Source organism: Hydra vulgaris, chromosome 01 (genome assembly GCF_038396675.1).
Source record: "Hydra vulgaris chromosome 01, alternate assembly HydraT2T_AEP".
Taxonomy (NCBI): domain Eukaryota; kingdom Metazoa; phylum Cnidaria; class Hydrozoa; order Anthoathecata; family Hydridae; genus Hydra; species Hydra vulgaris.
In genome coordinates this window covers 15,570,719-15,583,403 of record NC_088920.1, presented here as the reverse complement: position 1 = coordinate 15,583,403, position 12,685 = coordinate 15,570,719, and the positions used below count along the sequence as shown (strand labels likewise).

At 28.0% G+C, this 12,685-nt stretch overlaps 1 long non-coding RNA gene across 1 annotated transcript in view; it reads left to right on the top strand.

Moving 5' to 3' along the window:
• Positions 1-6,491: 6,491 nt before the first annotated feature.
• The window catches only part of LOC136074796 (uncharacterized), a 34,245-nt gene continuing 28,051 nt past the window's right edge, over positions 6,492-12,685 (top strand). The window contains exon 1 of the long non-coding RNA XR_010635445.1: positions 6,492-6,652. This is a non-coding gene — a long non-coding RNA (uncharacterized LOC136074796). The remainder of the gene's footprint in view (positions 6,653-12,685) is intronic.

Sequence of the window (12,685 nt, the reverse complement as noted above, 5' to 3'; positions counted from 1 at the left end):
ATCTGTGCTTGCAAGAGATAATGCATCTGTGGTTTCAGAAGATAAAGCATCTGTGTTTGCAACAGATACTACATCTGCAGTTGCAAGAGATAACACATCTGTAGTTGCAAGAGATGATGCATCTACTGAATCAGTTTGATTAAAAAAAAGTGAATTTGTGTGTGTTAATTTTTGATTTGAAACATTAGAGCAAGCAGAGCCATTAGAATATGTGCTTGCAAAACTATTTTGATGAAATTCAATACGAGAATTTTTTTCTGGGTATATAATTACAATTACATACAATTTTCATTTTGTTGAAAAATAAAATAACCATTAGAAAAAAGTTTGAAATGTTCATTAGCAAGCAATAAGAAAATTTTTTGTTGTTTGAATCAAAATTACTTTTGATTAGACCCAGCATTACACACAAAGTAATACTGGGTCTATACCAAAAAACTGTCTGAGTCACAATATTGTTGCACTGTATGCAAAGACGTGTCTATATCATCAGATATATATAATTTTAAATTGCTCTTTTGAACAACAAATATTAATGCAATGAATACGCAAGGAAAAAATAGTAATATTAAACCAATTTGAGATCTAATAAAAAACATTTGTTTTTTAGAATGTATACAGTGTATATTGAGACTAAACACTACTACAAGACGTTTAACTTTCACTAAAACAACTGTAAGTATAGTGATGTGTAAAAAGGCACCAAAACATACTCTTGCCATACACTTTTCCTGTGTCTCTTCTCCAAATGCCAGAAGAGGTAATATAAACATAACAAGATGCATTGTCATTTGTATCAAAGTCATTTCATAGTTGGATGAACGAACAATTGGGGTTTGTTTCTTTTGTATAAAAGTAAATATAAAAAATAATGATATTATTACACCAATAGCGGAAAAAAGTAAAGTAAACACTTGGTGTATCAGCATATCATTACTTCCTAAATTCCAATGCAAGAGTTCAAATTTGTAACAATTCTTGTTTGTAAAATTATCAAGACATGGAATGCACGTCCAACAACAAGAGTAGCCTGATTGTATTTTTCCTACTTCACAAGGTTTCGAACAAACGGAGAAAATTTTTAGTAAAAGGCTATCATTTTTTGTTTGTAAGCGATTTTCATAAGATGAATTTTGGTTCGACCACTTAGCAATCAATAGAAATAAAGTACTAGGCGAAGCGTAAAGTTCAAAATAAGACAATTTAAGCTTATGATTTGAATTAAAAGTAAAATTTAATTCGTTCAAAGTAGAAAAGTTAACTTGCTTTAAGAGCTCTAAAAACTTTGTCCTATTATCAATACTCTGATTTTCGTAATCCTCTTGGTTCAAAGAAAGCGAGTTTTGGTAACTAAAAAATGATTGAATTAATACTTTTACTGCATTTTGAACAAACAAAACTTTGCTGAGATCAAATACCTCTGAAATATTTTTCACATTATAATTTGAAGTGTTTTCATTGACTTTATATTTTTCAAAAACTACTTTTAATCATTCACTTGTGATATAAAATAATTGTTTGTGAGTATTATTGCATTCGTATTGTTCTGATTTTATAATAAGAGCAGGTTCAAGGTAGCAATACTCTATTAAAAAAAATGAAAAAGCGTTTAAATTTTAGTTCCTGCACTTTTGATTGATAAAAGTTTTTTTTATATGAAAATTAAAAACATAAAAAACCAGCAGAAGTTGCTTATTAGATTTCTACATTTTTCATATCCCGATAATTTTTTATTACAATTTTTTTCGGTCAGAGTACAACAAGGGGGGGCTCTTTTAATAACCGCTTTTCAAATAAAACTGCTTTTTTAATTTTTTAGTTTTGGTTTCTAGTTTAGTTTTTAGTTTCTTTTAGTTCTAGTTTCATTTATTTTACCGTTAGGAATATATACAACGTACAAATATAATAAAAAGAAATGGCTAGAGCAAAAGGAAGGCATCAATTAGCCTTATTACCGAGCCCCATTACAAACGTATTTTACAAGTCCGTAAAATATCAAAAAATCTTAACAAAACGTCAAGTATAAGAAGTTAAGAAACAAAATAGTGCTAAAAAATTAAAAGTAAACTTAGTTAAGAAAGATATAAAATGTATAAATATATATGTGTATATACATACACACATACGCACATGACACATACACACATACATATATATACACGTTGCCTCGTATTGTCGTTTTTATAACAAAAAAGTGCTAAAAAAATAAAAGTAAACTTAGTTAAGAAAGATATAAAGTGTATAAATATATATGTGTGTATATATATATATATACACATAAATGTATATGTGTATATACACACATATGCACATGACACTTACACACATACATATATATACGTATTGCCTTGTATTGTCGCTTTTATCATAAAATGAATAAAATTCCATCCACAACAACATAAAATGTATAACAGTGTCAAAAATAAAATAAATATAAAATAATTTATAAAAAGACACTGCGTGTTTAGACTAAATGAAATAAATAAATAAAACTTTTTAAACTTCAAGGCTAAATATCCAAATGTAAACATTTTTAAAGAAGTGTGATTAAGACATTGACATTCTTAATAATATTAGTTGATTTTCTTCTTATTTTTAGTTTTTTGGTAGTTAACATGTTAAAGTTGTTTAAGTTAACTTATCATTATAAATTTGTTTGATGGCTTTTAGAAAAGACTGGCAATATTTAGAATATTAAAATCCATATTTACTAAATGATGTTTTAAATTAGCTTTGAATTGCGGAAGTGTTTGTCTTTTATTATGAACAATCTATTTAAAACTAAATACGAAAGCTTTTAACAAAAACTTTTCGTATTTATTTCGTATTTTAAATCAACAAAAAGCTTTCTGCAAAGTTACGAACAGCTAACTATACATCGAGGAAGTAAGACAATGACCATAACCCAAATGCACATTGAATAAATACTATATATGTATAAGTACTATGTCTAACTATACATAGTTTAATCATACATGTATAACTATTCATGTATAAATACTATTTATGTCTACATATAATAACAAAACGAAAAAATTTTATAAAGGTTTTTACCAAAAAACAAACAATGTGAAACAAAAAACTTATTTAATAAGTATTAATTTTTGGTCTGCTATAAGTATTTGTTTAAAAATGGCATTTGTATGTTTTAGCATGCTGACTGACAGACATTTAGAATTCCTTACGTTTTTAATACCATTAATAGCTCGCTCTACATTTATCCGTAAAGTTGCTACATGTTTAATTTTTTAAACTTTTGTGGTTAACTGGGTTAACCGAGGGCACCAGGTGGCACAACTAAATTACAAAAATTTAAAATAAAAATTTTCCTGTATTTGAAAACCACCGTCAGTAAAAACTTCGTCATCTTGCTATAATAGATCATATAACAACTGACCTTGTTATAAACATGTCAGTTGCTCTTCTAAATTTGATTGTTTTTAAACCAGTGCATAAAGTAATTTTAGCATCAGTTTTAAATTCCCACACGTAAAAATAATGAACATTTAGCACTATCAAAAAACTTTTGACGCTTTAATTTTTGACAAGTTAATGTTAACTTGTTTACTTTACTGACTTTACTTGGTCAAGTTTCTGCTTTTTTATTGGGATAGGGTGTTTGATTAAGTTTCTTCTAGACTTTTTAACTTCTATTTTATATCAAGACATAAAGAAGTTAACTGTGAACCCTACGTTCACAGTTGAAGGAGTTTGAACATTTATTTCTGCTTATATTTTGTTCGTGTTTATTTTATACTTTTTTCCATTTATACAATTTATATGCATTATTTGTACAACCTATATGGCACAGTTAACTTTCGGCATCTATATATATAAATTTTGTTTTTAGCATTTCCTTTTTAATTGATTAAATTTTATTTGAAAGCTTTTGAAAGTTGTTTATATTTTCTCAAGTTAAGTTAGCAGATATGAATTGTTGTCTCGATTCTTACCCAACCAGCAGTGTCTCGGATTCCGAAACCATAGTCATAAAAAGAATTCTTTTGGCTATGCCTAAACCTTAGAGTTCCATATTGGTGCATTACAAATCTCAATCGGTGTACTCGGAAGTAAAACCACAATTACGCATGCTTTTAATTAATTTTTTTTTTCTTTTATGCAGTATTTATTTCGCTACAGTTCTACTGGCATGTTTTTGAACACTAAGTATTTTTTTAAGTTTTGTAGATTGCGTGCTACCCCATATAATATTGGGATAATTAAAAAAACAATGAAATAAAGAGAGATATTTTAATCTAAGAGATAGCATATTAACATTAAGACGAACTTGTACATTATACCGATGGTTATAATAACTTTTTATTGTTTATTTTTAAATTAAGGTATTGGTTAATTCAATATTCGGATATTAAAAAAATGTTATAAGCTACTATATTACTTTTGATTTGTGAAAAGAATAGATTTAAAAATATTGGTAAGCAATGAAGATTTTACTTATTTTAAAGTAGGTATGAAATAAGCACATTTTAAACTGAAATTCTGTAACAAATATTTATCACATAATCAACAAAAATTTTTGATTCTGAGCAAAAATTCTAATCAAACCACTACGCTAAAGAAACTCTAATTACAACGTCACGACTATTCTGAAATTTATAAAACAATTTAGTGGACCAGAACTTATTCTTGAATAAGAATCTTATTAAAAACAAGATATATTTTTATCTTGTTATAAAGATAACCTCTTGTTTAACGCCCTTATCATGTCCAATTTTTTTATTGTACTCTAATTTTAATGTTTTATTCCAAATAGCTATTTCATAAATATATATTTTAAAAAAGCTGATCGAAGTAAACGCAATTACTTCGATTTGTCACTGGATAATTTTTTGTAATAAATTGTGATAATAACATGTCACAACTAAAACTCCGAACAAACTTTTAAAATGACTTTAAAACTTTCTTTAACGGAGTTTAAAAAATTTTCATTTATTAAAAAAAATCTTTTATCAGCCGATATCGGCGAGAACGGTTAACCTTTGTAAAGGCCCCAAGCCTGTGAATGCAATTTTAGTCAATTTTTTACAAACAATACTCAGTTCAATTTTTTAGTTGGAGGATATTTCCAGCTAGCCAATTATCTGCATACATCAATCCTTTAACTTCAGTCCATAAATCCTCTATCAGGCGCAATATTTCGGCACATTAGCGGGAATTTAGTCCTTTGAAACTTATTCAAAATTTTCGCGTTTTAAGTAACCTTGAACTTTTTTGGATAGTATGCAAAAGCTAAATCAGACCAGTTTATTTTTATTCGTATATTTTATATAAAGTGACAACTCTGTTTAGAAATAATTCAACTAAAAATTATGCCCTTAAACGGGAAAAAAAAGCATATACTGAAATTTTTTAGTATAATAATTGTTTTACAAACAGCAGGTAATCTAATGATAATTTTGGTGGCAGCCCTTCGAGCGAAAACGTTTCATTTGTTCGGAAATGAAAGTAGGGTCAGTAGTTGTTTTAGTAAGGTTGTTTAAAGCAACTTTTACTCTATACAAAAAATCAACAGACACTCTTAGTCTATTTTTTTTCTCATTATTTCACTATTTTAACTTCCACCACATATCAAAACTAATATTTACGTTATCACACCACCCACCACACATCAAAACCAACATCATTTGCTCTCAAATTCTTTGTAACATCTGTTAATATTCTTTAGAGATCATCAATGAGATTGCTTCTAGAGTACTTAACAAAACACAATTTTAACTTGTCCATGTCATTGATGTTTCCTCCTCCTCCTGCTCCTCCAAACTTTCTTTTATTCGTAAAATAAGGTAAGAAACAAAAGATCAGGCATATAGATATTTAAACCAGTAAAACTATAAGGATGCACTGGCATTATATACAACATAAACTTGAAAAATTTATAGTATGCTCTCTCAGAACAAACATTTAAAAAAACTCAGAAAAACACATTTTAAAAAACATAGCAACAGAGATATTGTCACATTCATGTTACACTCAGCAAATATTTTACTAACAACAGTGAAAACAAACTGATAGACTTTGTAATTGTCTTTCCTAATTTATTAATTCTCTACTTTATAAACCTTCTGACTTTATAAATCTCCCTACTTTATGAACCTCCTGACTTTATGAAGCTACTGGCTATATAAACCTCCCTACTTTTTAATCTCGCCACCTTATTAAATATTACAGTTGTTTTTACAAGTTTTATTTAACTATGACTTGATATTATGGTTGATATATAAATTTATTTTCGAATTATTAAATGGACAGATATTGTTAAGGTTATCGAAGTTTATTCGATTACCTTAACAATATCTACTCATTTAATTTTACTTAAATTTAAATCTAATCAAAATATGGGTTAAAAAATCATATAATCCATAACAAGTATTTTAAACCTCTGCAAACGAGAGTGTAAAAGGTTAAAACAACCAGTCAATTTAGGCCGCTTAGCTTCAAGATTATTTTTTCTGTTTTGCTTATAATTTTTCAATGTTGACAAAAATATGATTTTGTAGAACATCGATTGTGACAACATGCGTGAGAGTTATTAATGAGCATTTTAACAAATATACTAATGAGAATTCGAGAATTGAATTAGTTGATACTTTTTCAAAACTATTTTTTGATGTATAATGACTAAGAATAAAATGTAAGTAAATCTAAATATAAGCTTTTAAGTAAAAAATTTTAGTAAAAAAAACTCTCAAATTAAATCTTAATGTCTTATTTTGTTAGATAATGATTGTACTTTTTAATTTTTTTTATTTTACTGAATGTTTACTTTTAAATAATTTTAAATACTTTATACTTTCTTGTGTGTGTAATAATTTCATTAATATATTATCATTTGTTGTGCAATTTTATGATAAATTATCATAAATTATGCAGTCTTCATTAAAATTACTAATATGATTTATTTGACTAGTATTCTGCTTGTCGAAGGTGTTAGTATTTTTATTCATAAAATTTATTCGACATTTGCCAAATGTGGGTATTTAATGATATAAAAAGTCAATTCAAAACAATTTTAAGCAATATATATTATTTTATTATGCTGTAAAGAATCATGCGTGATTTTATTTCAATTAATATTTTGTCTGTTGTTTGATGGCTATTCTTGATTCCCAGTGGGCGCCTAATAATCCCAGTGGGCGCAGTAATGCGTATTTTAAACGTTTTTTTTAGGTTTAAATCTTATTAAAATGTCCAAACAACGTTTTAAAACCGTATTGTTTCCACTGGGTTAGTTTTTTTTTAATTACCTCAATTTAAAATATAGTTAGAAACTAAATATAGATTAATTTGCCCAAACGCGATGATAACATACATATAGATGATAATATCGTCAAAACGCGTTAACATTAATATGGGTAATTGTGTTTATATAAACGTGATTAGAGGCGTAGAAAGAATTTTTTGGTGTTCGAAATAGGTAACTTCAAGACATGGAGCAAACTCCAAACATTTGTATGTTTATACTTATGTCAAATAATGAGTGTTTGCAAAAAATTGCAATGATTGGAGGCTGGGAACAAAAAAGCCCCAAAATTATTGCCCCCCTGCCCCAAACGTGAGAACAACAAGTTGATGAAGTATCTTTTGTACTATTCTTAACTAGAACTATATTCATCGATAAATTTTAGATTTCATTTTAAAATATTTTAGCGTTCAAAAATTATGACGATATAAAGTTTAAACCCCCCTCAATTTGAGGGGTTGCAAATTTTATATGGTAATAATTTTTAAACGCTAATAGATAATACTATGAAACTTCAAATTTATCGATGAATATAAGTCTAGTTAAGAATAGTACAAAAAATACTTCATCAACTTGTTGCTCTCACGTTTGGGGCAGGAGGGGCAAAAATTTTAGGGATTTTTTGTTCCCAGCCTCCAATCATCGCAATTTTTTGCAAAACCTCATTATTTGACATAAGTATAAACATATAAATATTTGGAGTTTGCTCTATGTCTGGAAGTTACCTATCTCGAACACCAAAAAATTCTTTCTACGCCTCTGAACGTGATACGGCTTACAATGATTCATTTAGATCAAAATGTATGAAAACTTGTTAGCTACAAAAAAATAACATGTTTTTATAGTTTTGTGAGGAAAGGAAAACCATGATTGAGGTTAGAATTTAATTTGATCACTATGGACGTCATACTATTTACTTGATGTGACATATTTAAGTGAGAAGTGTAACTTTAAAACCGGGGTACAAATTTTAGAGATAAAGTTTATAATGATTTTGAATCATTGAAAAAAAAAAAATTTAATAAGTTTTTTCATCAAAATACAACTAATTAGCAAGAAGAATGAAAAATAATTAAAAATATGAATTTATAATTTAAAAAAATTATTCATTTTATGCCTAAAAAACAAAACTGAGTTGATTTAATTTAAACCAATATAAAATGTTCAAAAAAAGTGGTTTTCAAGACACAAAATAAGTTGTCCGAAGAATCTTTGCTCTTATTTTCTCCCATTGCTTTCCTTAGTTCTATGACTTTCTTAGACTAGAAGTGAGCTACATGGTTTGTAATACATTTAATACAAAATTACAAAAAACCCGGTAAATACTGGTAAAACTGTTGGATTTAAATTTATTTTTTCTTATTGGAAGTAGTTTCATTTAAAAAATCATATATAAGTTATGTTTGGTGTTTCAGGTACTCGTTTTGTATTTTCAATAGCTGGTGCAGTTGAGTTTGCTAGAGATTTTGCATTATTGTTTGCGCAAGATACAGTATCTGTGTCTGTAACATGTTTATCATCTGTGCTTGCGAGAGATAATGCATCTGTTTTTTCAGAAGATAAAGTATCTGTGGTTGCAATAGGTACTACATCTGCGGTTGCAAGAGATAACGCATCTGTGGTTGCAAGAGATGATGCATCTACTGCATCAGTCTGATTAAAAGAATGTGAATCTGTGTGTGTTAAATTTTGATTCGAAACATTAGAGCAAGCAGAGCCATTTGAATATTTGCTTACAAAACTATTTTGATAAAATTCAATACGAGAATTTTTTTCTGGGTATATCCATACAATTTTTATTTTGTTGAAAAATAAAATAACCATTAGAAAAAAGTTTGAAATGTTCATTAGCAAGCAATAAGAAAATTTTTTGTTGTTTGAATCAAAATTACTTTTGATTAGACCCAGCATTACACACAAAGTAATACATGATAAAAACAAAGCATATGCAATATAAACATTTTCATTGTATTTCCATGGAAGATTTCTTGCTTTAAATGATTGAATGCCACACAGGAGTGATAAAGAAACCACGCAGCATACGTAAACTACCAAAAAACTGTCTGAATCGCAATATTTTGGCGTGTTTCCCTCATCATATATGTATAATTTTAAGTTGCTCTTTTCAACAACAAATATTAATGCAATGAATACGCAAGGAAAAAATAGTAATATTAAACCAATTTGAGATCTAATAAAAAACATTTGTTTTTTAGAATGTATACAGTGTATATTGAGACTAAACACTTCTACAAGACGTTTAACTTTCACTAAAACAACTGTAAGTATAGTGATGTGTAAAACGGCACCAAAATATACTCTTGCCATACACTTTTCCTGTGTCTCTTCCCCAAATGCCAGAAGAGGTAAAATAAACATAACGAGATGCATTGTCATTTGTATCAAAGTCATTTCATAGTTGGATGAACGAACAATTGGGGTTTGTTTCTTTTTTATAAAAGTAAATATAAAAAAAAATGATATTATTACACCAGTAGCGGAGAAAAGTAAAGTAAACACTTGGTGTATCAGCATATCATTACTTTCTAAATTCCAATACAAGGGTTTACTTTTCTTACAATTCTTGTCTATAGAATTATCAGGACATGGAATGCACGTCCAGCAACAAGAATCGCCTGATTTTATTTTTCCGACTTTACAAGGTATCGAACAAACGGAGAAAATTTTTAGTAAAAGGCTTTCATTTTTTGTTTGTGAGCGATTTTCATAAGATGAATTTTGGTTGGACCACTTAGTAATCAATAGAAAAGAAGTATTAGGCGATGCATAAAGTTCAAAATAAGACGATTGAGGGGTATGATTTGAATTAAAAGTAAAATTTATTTCGTTTAAAGTAGAAAAGTTAACTTGTTTTAAAAGCTCTAAAAACATTGTCCTATTATCAATACTCTGATTTTCGTAATCCTCTTGGTTCAAAGAAAGCGAGTTTTGATAACTAAAAAATGATTGAATTAATACTTTTACTGCATTTTGAACAAACAAAACTTTGCTGAGATCAAATACCTCTGAAATATTTTTCACATTAAAATTTGAAGTGTTTTCATTAACTTTATATTTTTCAAAAACTACTCTTAACCATTCGCTTGAATTTTCATAATTTAGATTGTAAAAGTAATTTTTAAACGCAGGATCTTCTCCCTCAGTCTGAACCACCAAAAAAATATTCGGATAGTTAAAAAAAAAAGAGTTTTTACCAACGGCCTCACTTACTATCCATACTTTATTAGTTAAATTTTTATCTGCTGTTTCTTGCAACAATTTTTGAAGTGGTTTAAATGTTCCCCAATACACTACAACATCTGATGCACTATTGTTTAGTTTCATTGCACTTTTAGTATAATTATGTCCTTCATCAATATTTGGAACCATGTCCATGTAGTCTATGCAAATGCCATTTTTTTCAAAACTTTTCTTCTGCTGATCTCTTCCGCCTCTTCCATATTCCGTATCTATCCATAATAAGGAGATATAATTTGAGTTTGTTTTTTTAATTAAATCGCTTATAAAATCTGCTTGATAAGAGTCAGAGGATACTGTCCGGAAAAAATTAGGATATAAATCTCTTTTGTCTAACTCTAGGGTTGTTGCTGCGTAACTGATAATTGGAAAGTCTTTGTAGGGCAACATCATTTGATTAACGTAAATAGAGTTAGTTGATTCTGCTGGTCCAACAAAGCCTAATATTTTATTTTGATAAACTTTTTCATTTAAATCAGCACAAGTTTTGCAGCTGGTTACGTTTTTGTTGCAGCTTTTGTTGTTGCTTTCACAGATGTTGTTGTAATCTTTGCTGTTGCTCAAAGAAGAGTATGGCAAGCTGTCTAGGACAGCAAACGTTGTCTTGTCCATATTCAACGCATCATACGTATCGTAGATCACGTAACCAAATATGCTTTTGTTGTGTAATTTATTCACTTCATTTATGGTGTACTTTACAGCCTCCATCCATGCAATGGTTCTATTGTCTATATTAGATGGTGTGGAACATCCCATGGGAAACAAGCCGATTATTTTAAAATCTCCTTCAACAACACTTTTGATTTTACTCTTCATACATTGCTGACATAGAGCGACACTAACGGTAATAATAATAATTAAAGATTTTATTTCAATGCTCAACGTACGTTTTTGGAACAACCTATGCTCGATCATTTTGAGTGTTCGCATGTTTCATGAGAATTACTTCAAAAGAAATAGTTTTCATGTATTTTGACGTTTTAAAGTATGTGTTTTTTCAATCTTAAGTAAAGAACTTTATATTAGTACACGCTACATGCTGTTATAAATTTCTATTATTCATATAGAAACGTACAATTTTATACCATTATATCCTATATATAATACTATGTGATAATTCTATCAAACAAAACTCTTTTTTGTTAAAAGACGTTATCGTTTATTATGGAATATGACTGTGCTTTAATAAAGGTCTTAATGTTGTGATATAAAATAATTGTTTGTGAGTATTATTGCATTCGTATTGTTCTCATTTTATAATAAGAGCATATTAGGGTAGCGATACTCTATTTAAAAAAATGAAAAATCGTTTAAATTTTAGTTCCTGCACTTTTGATTGTTAGAAAGTTTTTTTTATTGATATGAAAATTAAAAAAATAAAAAGCCAGCAAATATGGGTTTTTAGATTTCTACTTTTTTCATATCCCTATTATTTTTTATTATAATTTTTTTTACAATAAAACAAGAGGGGGGGGGGGGTGGGGGGGTTGGAAGGCTTCTTTTAATAACCGCGTTTCAAATAAAACCGCTTTTTTAATTATTTAGTTTTAGTTTCTAGTTTAGTTATTTTTAGTTTTAGTTTCATTACTTTCACCGTTAAGAATATATACAACGTACAAATATCACAAAAAGAAATCGTTTAAGCAAGAAGAAGGCATCAATTAGCCTTATCACCGAGCCCCATTACAAACGTATTTTACAAACGTATTTTTTTAAAATGTTAAAAAATCTTTACGTTTTGTAAAGATTTTATAATATTTTAAGTCCGTAAAATATTAAAAAATCTTTACAAAACGTCAAGTATAAGATGTTAAGAAACAAAAAAGTACTAAAAAATAAAAAGTAAACTTAGTTAAGAAAGATATAAAATGTATAAGTATATATGTGTAGATACACACATTTTCACATGACACTGACACACACACACACACACACACACACACACACACTTACACACACACACACACACACACACACACACACACACATACACACACACACACACACACATTATATATATATATATATATATATATATATATATATATATATATATATATATATATATATATATATATTGCCTCGTTTCATCGTTTTTATAATAAAAAGAATAAAATTCCATTTACAACAACATAAAATATATAAAAGTGTCAAAAAAATAAATAA